Genomic DNA, 9,028 nt, shown 5'->3' with positions numbered 1-9,028 from the left:
TGCACCTGTAATCCCAGCTACGCGGGAGGCTGAGGCAGGAGGATCGCTTGAATCCAAGAGGTGGAGGTTGCAGTGAGCCGAGATCATGCCACTGCACTCCAGCTTGGGTGACAGAACAAGACTCTGTCTCAAAAAAAAAAAAAGAAAAAAAAAGTTCGAAGACGCACTCTTCCCAATATCAACACTACTACAAAGCTATAGTAATCCAGACACTGTGGTGCTGTTGTAAGGATAGATGTGTAGATCAATGGAATAGAATTCAGAGGCCAGAAATAAATCAAAGCATCTACGTCAACTGATTTTCAACAAGCTTGCCAAGACCATTTAATAGGGGCAAGAATAGTCTTTTCAACAAATGGGTCTGAAACAAATTGGATATTAACATACGAAAGAATGAAGTTGGTTGGACCCCATCCTCACGATACACAAAATTAATTCAAATTGGGTAAAAGAGCTGAATGTAAAACTCTTAGAAGGAAACAAAAGCATAATCTTTGGATTAGGCAATGATTTCTTAGATATGAAACCAAAAGCTTAAACAATCAAATAAAAATAAGCCAGGTGCGATGGCCCAGGCCTTTAATCCCAGCACTTTGGGAGGCCGAGGCAGGTGAATCACTTGAGGTCAGGAGTTCAAGACCAGCCTGGCCAGCATGGCAAAACCCCACCTCTACAAAAAATACAAAAATTCGACAGGCATAGTGGTGGGTGCCTGTAATCCCAGCTACCCAGGAGGCTGAAATGGGACAACCACTTGAACCTGGGAGGTGGAGGTTGCAGTGAGCTGAGATTATGCAACCCACTAGGATGGCCATGATCAGAGACAGTAAGAAGTATTGGTAACAAGTATTGGTGAGGGTGTGGAGAAATTGAAGCCCTCATACCCTGCTGTTGGGAATATAAAATGGTACAGCTGCTTTGGAAAACAATTTGGCAGTCCCTTAAAATGGTTAAACATAAAGTTACCATATGATGCAGAAATTTCATTCCTAGTTATATCCCCAAGAAAAATGAAAACATATCCACGCAAAAACTTGTACACAAATATTCATAGCAGCACAACTCTGTGACTGTACCAAAATCCATTGAGTTGTACACTTTTTTAATTTTAATTTTTGATTTTTTGAGACAGAGTCTCACTCTGTCGCCCATACTGGAGTGCAGTGGTGCAATTTCGGCTCACTGCACCCTCTGCCTCCTGGGTTCAAGCAGTTCTCCTGCCTCACCCTCCTGTGTAGCTGGGATTACAGGCACTCACCACCACACCTGGCTAACTTTTATATTTTTAGTAGAGACGGGGATTCACCACATTGGCCAGGTTGGTCTCAAACTCCTAACCTCAGGTTATCCGCCTGCTTTGACCTCCCAAAGTGTTAGGATTACAGGCATGAGCCACCACACCCAAGTGAATTGTACACTTTAAATAGGTGAATTGTATGGTTTGTGATTTCTATTTCAATAAGGCTGTCATGTATGTATGTGTGTGTATATATATATATTTAGTTTGATTGGAACGTGTAGGTCCTGTTGGGAAAGGGCCAGAGAAGAAGCAGCAAATCTTGAGCTATGATTATGTGCCTGACCATCATGTTCTGCACTTATGTGAATTATTTCGTTTAATTTGTGGAAGGAAACAGCCTTGATTTCTCAGTAAAGGGAAGGCATCTTTTAATAATCAAGGTCTTACAAGTTCAACAAATAATCACCCAGACATTCCAGTTACGTTGAACAGTGTTTAACCTCTGCTGTTTTGGGAGTCATATATTTCTATTTATTCAGCAATTCCTTCAGAAATTTTACTCTACATATTTAACATATTTAAGTCTTTTTTTTTTTTTTTTTTTTTTTGAGATGGAGTTTCGCTCTTGTTGCCCAGGCTGGAATGCAATGGCACAATCTTGGCTGATCACCACTCTGCCTCCTGGGTTCAAGCGATTCTCCTGCCTCAGCCTCCTGAGTAGCTGGGATTACAGGCATGTGCCACCATGCCTGGCTAATTTTATAATTTCAGTGGAGACGGAGTTTCTCCATGTTGGTCAGGCTGGTCTCGAACTCCTGACCTCAGGTGATCCGCCCACCTTTGGCCTCCCAAAGTGCTGGGATTACAGGTGTGAGCCACCGCGCCCAGCCAACTTTAAGTCTTAAAGCTGATGAAAGTATCTCAGCTTTTCTCTTAAACAACCATAAGGACATCAAAACTTCCGTGAAACCAAGTCTTCCTTGTGTTTGTCGCCCAATTTTTTAGTTCTGTCTTGGTTCACTCCCCTAATTAAACGTTATTTGTTTAAACATAAACAGATGTTATTTGTTTGGGGTTTTTTGTTTGTTTATTTTTTTACAGTTAATGTTTGCTTAGATTTATCCTTATGTCTTCCTATTTCTTTGCTTCCAGTTCCTTCTTGCATACAGAGTTTCTTTGGGGATCATTTTTATTCATCTTCAAGAACTTCCTCTAGAAGTTCCCTTAGTGGGTAACTGTTGGTGGTAAACTCAGCTTTTCTTTGTCTGAAAAAGTATTTCACTCTCACTCTTGAAAGTTACACAGGGAATAAAATTCTCAGCACATTGACTATCTTATTCTGGCGTCTTATTGCTTCCATTATTGCTGTAGTGAAGTTGGCTAATGGTCTAGTTGTCATTCCTTTGCAAATCACCTGTCTGGCTACTTTAAAAATTCTCTTTGTCTTTGACATGGATTCTTCTTAATTTATCCTGCTTAGAATAGGAATTTATCCTGCTTAGAATAGGTGTGCTTCTCGAATCTAAAGATTTCTATCAGCCATTGTCTCTTTGTTTGTTGCCTCTCCCCATTTTCTTCTTTCTTTCTTTCTTTCTCTCTCTCTCTCTCTCTCTTTCTTTCTTTCTTTCTTTCTTTCTTTCTTTCTTTCTTTCTTTCTTTCTCTCTTTCTCTCTCTCTTTCTCTCTTTCTCTTTCTTTCATTCTTTTCTGTCTGTCTTTCTGTCTGTCCATCTCTCTGTCTGTCTCTCTTTCTTTCTTTTGACAGAGTCTCGCTCTGTCGCCCAGGCTGGAGTGCAGTGGCGCAATCTCGGCTCACTGCAAGCTCTGCCTCCCAGGTTCATGCCATTCTCCTGCCTCAGCCTCCCAAGTAGCTGGGACTATAGGCGCCCGCTGCCACGCCCAGCTATTTTTCTGCATTTTTTAGTAGAGACGGGGTTTCACCGTGTTAGCCAGGATGGTCTCGATCTCCTGACCTCGTGATCCGCTCACCTCGGCCTCCCAAAGTGCTGGGATTACAGGCGTCAGCCACCGCGCCCGACCTGCCTGTTCTTTCTTTTGCAAGCTCTAATTAAACATGTATTAGGACCCATGGTGTTCCCCATGCGGTCTAAGAACCAGCAGCATCAGCATCACCTGGGGGCCTATTACAAAAGTAAATTCTTTACCCCAGACCTACTGAATTAACATCTCTGTGGTTAAGACCAAGAATCTCTTTTTACCATGATCTCCTGGTGATTCTTAAGCACATTGAAGTTTGAGAAACACCCTACAGCTGAACTATTTCATTCTACTCTCTGTATCTCTTAACCTGTGTCGTATTTGTTATATCTAATTCCTTACTGACTGCTGGGTAATTTATTTATTATAGATCTTTCAGTTCACCAGTTTTTTTCCATTGTGTCTAATCTTCTGTTTAATCGTTGGGTTTTATAGTTATATAAAATATATATTTATATATTAAGATTACACTTTACATTTTTATAAATTCTATCTGATTCTTTCTCAAATATGCCTATTTTTATATTCCTTATTCTGTGATTCCATGTTGTACTTCTTAGTTTAATATAGTTATTTTATAATCACTATCTAATAATGCCAATATTTGAAGTCCTTGTAGCTTCATAATTCCAATATGTGAAGTCTTAATTATGCTGTTTGCTGTTGTTCTGCCTTTCATTCACAGCGTCTTGTTTCCTGGTGTGTTTAGTAATGTTATATTAACAGCTAGAGAGCCTTCACCCAGAATTTCCTTGTGTCACTTTTGCCAACAGACATTTTTTAAAAAATCTCTCTCTTCACAGAGGGTATGGACCTTTAAGAGCCCCAGCTTTACGTAGGTATCTTTGGGTCCAAAGAGAATTGAGATACCTACATAAAGCTGGGGGTCTTGAAGTTCCGTACCCTCTGTGGACCCAAGAATTTATGTCCAAGACCTTGTTTTCTTTCCTCCCTTGCAGCTGAGGCTCTAGGTTTCTGGAATCTATTCTGGGCAAGCGTATGTCCTGGTTAACCTTCACCATAATAATGCTGCAAACAAACCACTTCTAGATTCAGTGTCATATAATAAAAAGCATTTGTTTTTTACGCATCTGGGTCCAGCTGATCTAGGCTAGGTTCATCGGGTCTTGGCTCCAAGCTATTGGTAAGATCTAGGTTGACCCCATGTGTTTCTCATCGTCCATGGAGCAGCAGCTACCTGAGGCATGTTCTTCCCATGATGAAAAGCAGGAGTACTAGGCAAGCCTTACATACGAGCGCACTTTAACTCTGTGTTTACACCATATCTGCTAACATCAGTTGGCCAGAGGAAGTCACATGGCCCACACCCAGAGTCAAGAAGCAGAGGAGAAAGAAGCTGCTCCCATGGGGGTGCGGAGAAGGGAGTAGATATTTACTGAACAGTAATCTAATCTACACGTTAATCTTCCTCTTTACTTCCCATTTGAGTTTCATATCCTTTCTCATGTTCAGTCCCTGGGTTTCCCTTCCTTTCCTTTGCCTTAAACTAGATCTTAATATGTTTTGGTATTTGTGGAATAAGAGTTTTTCAGAGAAATTTGTCCATCACATAACTAGAAGTGTGTGTTGTATGTAGAGATTACATAACAAAGCCACGTTTCCAACTTTTGACTTCCTCTTTTTTTTTTTTTTTTTGAGATGGAGTCTTGCTCTGTCACCCAGGCTAGAGTGCGGTGCCACGATCTTGGCTCACTGCCTCCCGAGTTCAAGTGATTCTCCTGCCTTAGCCTCCTGAGTAGCTGAGATTACAGGTGTACGCCACCAAGCCCACCTAATTTTTTTGTATTTTTAGTAGAGAAGGGGTTTCACCATGTTGGTCTGCCTGGTCTCGAACTCCAGACCTCAAATGATCCACCCGCCTTAGCCTCCCAAAGTGCTAGGATTACGAGCATGAGCCACCATGCCCAGCCATGACTTCGTCTTTTTTGACCACACTATAGCTGCCTTTTAAGTAAATGTCCTCCTGATAGAGTGTTTTTCAAACTGTTAGCCATGGCCACAGTAAAAACAAATACATTTTTCTGTCATACTCACTACACATATATGTAATTCACAAAATATTAATGCTGACTAAGCAGGGTGCACTCTGATATTTTCTTTCTTTTTTTAGAACAAAACCTGACTTTCTGTTTTTCTTTTTTTTTTTTTGAGACAGTCTTGCTCTGTCGCCCAGGCTAGAGTGCAGGGGTGCAATCTCCGCTCACTGCAACCTCTGCCTCCCCAGTTCAAGTGACATTCAGCAACTCTCCAGCCTCAGCCTCCCAAGAAGCTGGGATTACAAGCATGAGCCACCACGCCCAGTTAACTTTGGTATTTTCAGTAGGGACAGAGTTTCACTATATTGACAAGGCTAGTCTCAAGCTCCTGGCCTACAGCAGTCCACCCACCTCAACCTCCCAAGGTGCTGGGATTACAGGCGTGTGCCACTGCGCCCGGCCAAAGTCTGACATTCTTAACAGATGTTATTATATTGACTGGCATGCTTTAAATTCATAAAAGCTTTGGAGAAATCATCAATTCCCAACCCCATAAAAAGTATTTTGAATGCGGAAAAAAAAAATGGAAGTAATGATCTACACAGATACAAAGCATGCCTTAGTTCCTCCCATATCCCCAACTGCTATTCGGTGATAAAGAATTCTCAGAAAGTAGAGTGTTTTTAATACTTATCAGGTAGAATCTCACCAGTGTAAAGAACCAACAGCATTGATCTGGTGCCTCCGTTCACTCTTTGCAGACTATTTTCGGAATCCTAAAGTGTAATTATACATTTCACATACATTTGTGAGATAAGATAAACGTTATGTTTATATCCAACATGAGCCAGGCTTAAAGGTTTTCTAAAAACCATGTGTGGCACTAGAAACTTCATGCTGTATCAAGTCAGTATAAGTATCAAGCTACTGGACTCTATAATGAAATATTACAGATAAACATTTACTGAAAATCAATATAAAAATCTGGCCCAGACCGGGAGTGGTGGCTCACGCATGTAATCCCAGAACTTTGGGAAGCTGAGGCGGGTGGACTACCTGAGGTCAGGAGTTTCAGACCAGCCTGACCAACATGGCAAAACCCTATCTCTACTAAAAATACAAAATTAGCCGTGTGTGGTGGCGGGCACCTGTAATCCCAGCTACTCGGGAGGCTGAGGCAGGAGAATTGCTTGAACCTAGGAGGTGGAGGTTGCAGTGAGCCGAGATCATGCCATTGCTCTCCAGCCTAGGTGACAGAGTGAGACTCCATCTCAGACAACAACAACAAAATCTGGCCTAGAAAGACCAGGATGGAAATATGCGATCTTCTTAAGATGGTCAAAAGTGTGTGTGTGTGTGTGTGTGTGTGTGTTTTTAATAAAAGTTTTAAAAGCTCTATATAGTTTAAGACAAGTATGTGTAAGATATGTGTGTGTTTTATATGTGCTGACTTGATCATGACAACTCGCTAATTTTATTTTTTATTTATTTATTTTTTTTTTTGAGACGGAGTCTAGCTCTGTTGCCCAGGCTGGAGTGCAGTGGTGCGATCTCGGCTCACTGCAAGCTCTGCCTCCTGGGTTCACGCCATTCTCCTGCCTCAGCCTCCTGAGTAGCTGGAACTACAGGCTCCCGCAACCACACCTGGCTAATTTTTTTGTATTTTAGGTAGAGACAGGGTTTCATTGTGTTAGCCAGGATGGTCTCAAACTCCTGACCTCATGATCTGCCCGCCTCGGCCTCCCAAAGTGCTGGGATTACAGGCGTGAGCCACCGTGCCTGGCTGACAACTCGCTGATTCTTATGAAGAATTAGGGATACACATCTTCAGCAATGCACATGAGAAATAAACTCTGAAAAAGACAATTTCTTGGGGTTAGAGAGGACCGTATTTTGGGAAGTACTTTAGAGAAACAGACAGTAAGTCTAGGATTATAGCTGAGAAGGACTGGAAGACTTCAGGAGATGCTTCAGCTTCTAGATTTTGAATGTTGAATAAATCATTGAAGTGTGATACCTACGTTATCCTTTTGTTTGCAAAAAATTGAGTAGTAGCACATTTCTTTATCCTGAATAGCAGACATTCATTTTTTCAATTAGCTGTTTCTCATCCAAGGCATTAGGAAGATCTCTCTCTCTTGTTTCCAAGTACTAGCACTGGAATTCCTTGTAACTGCGGTTTATCTAGATTGTGTAGCTCATTTCTCAAGGCTTCTATCTTTTCACAATCTGCAGCACCTGTTATGTAAACAATAGCATTGACTCCTCTGCAATACAGTTCCTACATGCTCCAAAATTGGGGTTGTCCTCCCATGTCCCAGATTTTTTTTTTTTTTTTTTTTTTTGAGATGGAGTCTCGCTCTGTCACCCAGGCTGCAGTGCAGTAGTGCAATCTTGGCTCACTGCAACCTCCGCCTCCCAGGTTCAAGAGCTTCTCTGCCTCAGCCTCCTGAGTAGCTGGGACTACAGGCGCATGCCACCACGCCCAGCAATTTTTTATATTTTTAGTAGAGATGGGGTTTCACCATCTTGGCCAGGCTGGTCTTGAACTCCTGACCTCGTGATCCACCCATCTGGGCCTCCCAAAGTGCTGGGATTACAGGCGTGAGCCACCGCGCCCAGCCATGTCCCAGATCTTTACTGTGATGTTACCTTTAGTTACTTTCCTCATGTCGAAGCTCACTGTGGGTATCATGTTTTCACTAAATTGACCTGACGCAGTGATATTCACGAAAGTGGTCTTGGCCCAAGTCCTGCAGCCCTGCAAGCATCAGTTCTATCTCCTGCTTCCAAAAGAGCAAACTGAACTAGCACAGCAGGCAGGGGATGCACACCAGCATGACGACCACTGGGAGAGAGGATGAATGGGAGGGCTAGCAAGCAGAGGCAAGGATGACTTCCACACAAGCCAGCCTTAGCCTGGACCACCCAACAGCTCCTCGGGACCCCGATGCAACACAGATGGACACAGGCAGGTGGCAGCAGCCCTGGTAGTTTCTATTTCATTTTTTAAATGCTGGTCATGACACTAAACTGGTTTTACAATCTAACAATGAGGCCAAACCTTCAGTTTGGAATACACTGACCTAGTGAACTCCTTTCCTCATTTTCCCTTCCCTGTTATTAATCTTATCTCTTTGCAAGGGAGAATAAACTCCTTGAACTGTTTTTACATCCAGCTCATTATGAACTTCTCTGTGGTCTGTGATCTCAGGTCAGCCTTTGGTACTATCTAGTTCCTTTCTATAAACCAAACATGTATTGAGCCCGGCTCTGGCACATACAGCCCAGTATTGGGCACCAGCAAACATGCAGGTAGGTTAGTACCCAGTTCATAAAGAAATGACATCAAGAGGCTTCAGCCTAGACAAGTACTTGGCCAAAGGGTGACCCAGCTGTGAAGCGCACTAAGCCCCTTGGAGGCCATGAGATGGTCAGTGAAGGCTGCACAGAGGACAGATCTGAGCAGGGAAAGAGAGCAAGCAGGAAAAGATGTCAGGAGGTGTTTGCAACTTATCTCAGCAGAAGTCGGGAGCCACTGATGGTTTTTGAGCCAGATAGTGATGAAACCAGATGAAGGTTTTGGGAAAGTTAGTGCAACAAGTCCATTCAGCATTCATCCAACACACCCGTACTAAGCACCTTCTATATTTTGGGCACTGTTTAGGCTTTCTAGGTGCATCAGTTAACAAAACAGACAATACCTCTGCCTCATGGCATTTATATTCCAGCTGCAGGGTTGGGGGTTGAGGAAGTCAAGCTTATATTACTAACAAGCCACATAGTGTGTGGAA

At 42.6% G+C, this 9,028-nt stretch overlaps 1 protein-coding gene and 1 pseudogene across 4 annotated transcripts in view; one reads left to right on the top strand and one right to left on the bottom strand.

The window, feature by feature from the left end:
- The window catches only part of TBC1D2 (TBC1 domain family, member 2), a 72,330-nt gene that overhangs the window by 29,280 nt on the left and 34,022 nt on the right, over window positions 1-9,028 (top strand). The window lies entirely within an intron of this gene.
- LOC105549300 lies at window positions 7,205-8,545 on the bottom strand (annotated as a pseudogene).

The sequence above is a fragment of the Mandrillus leucophaeus genome, unplaced genomic scaffold, assembly GCF_000951045.1.
Source record: "Mandrillus leucophaeus isolate KB7577 unplaced genomic scaffold, Mleu.le_1.0 Scaffold433, whole genome shotgun sequence".
Lineage (NCBI taxonomy): Eukaryota > Metazoa > Chordata > Mammalia > Primates > Cercopithecidae > Mandrillus > Mandrillus leucophaeus.
This window is presented reverse-complemented; position numbering and strand designations above follow the sequence as displayed.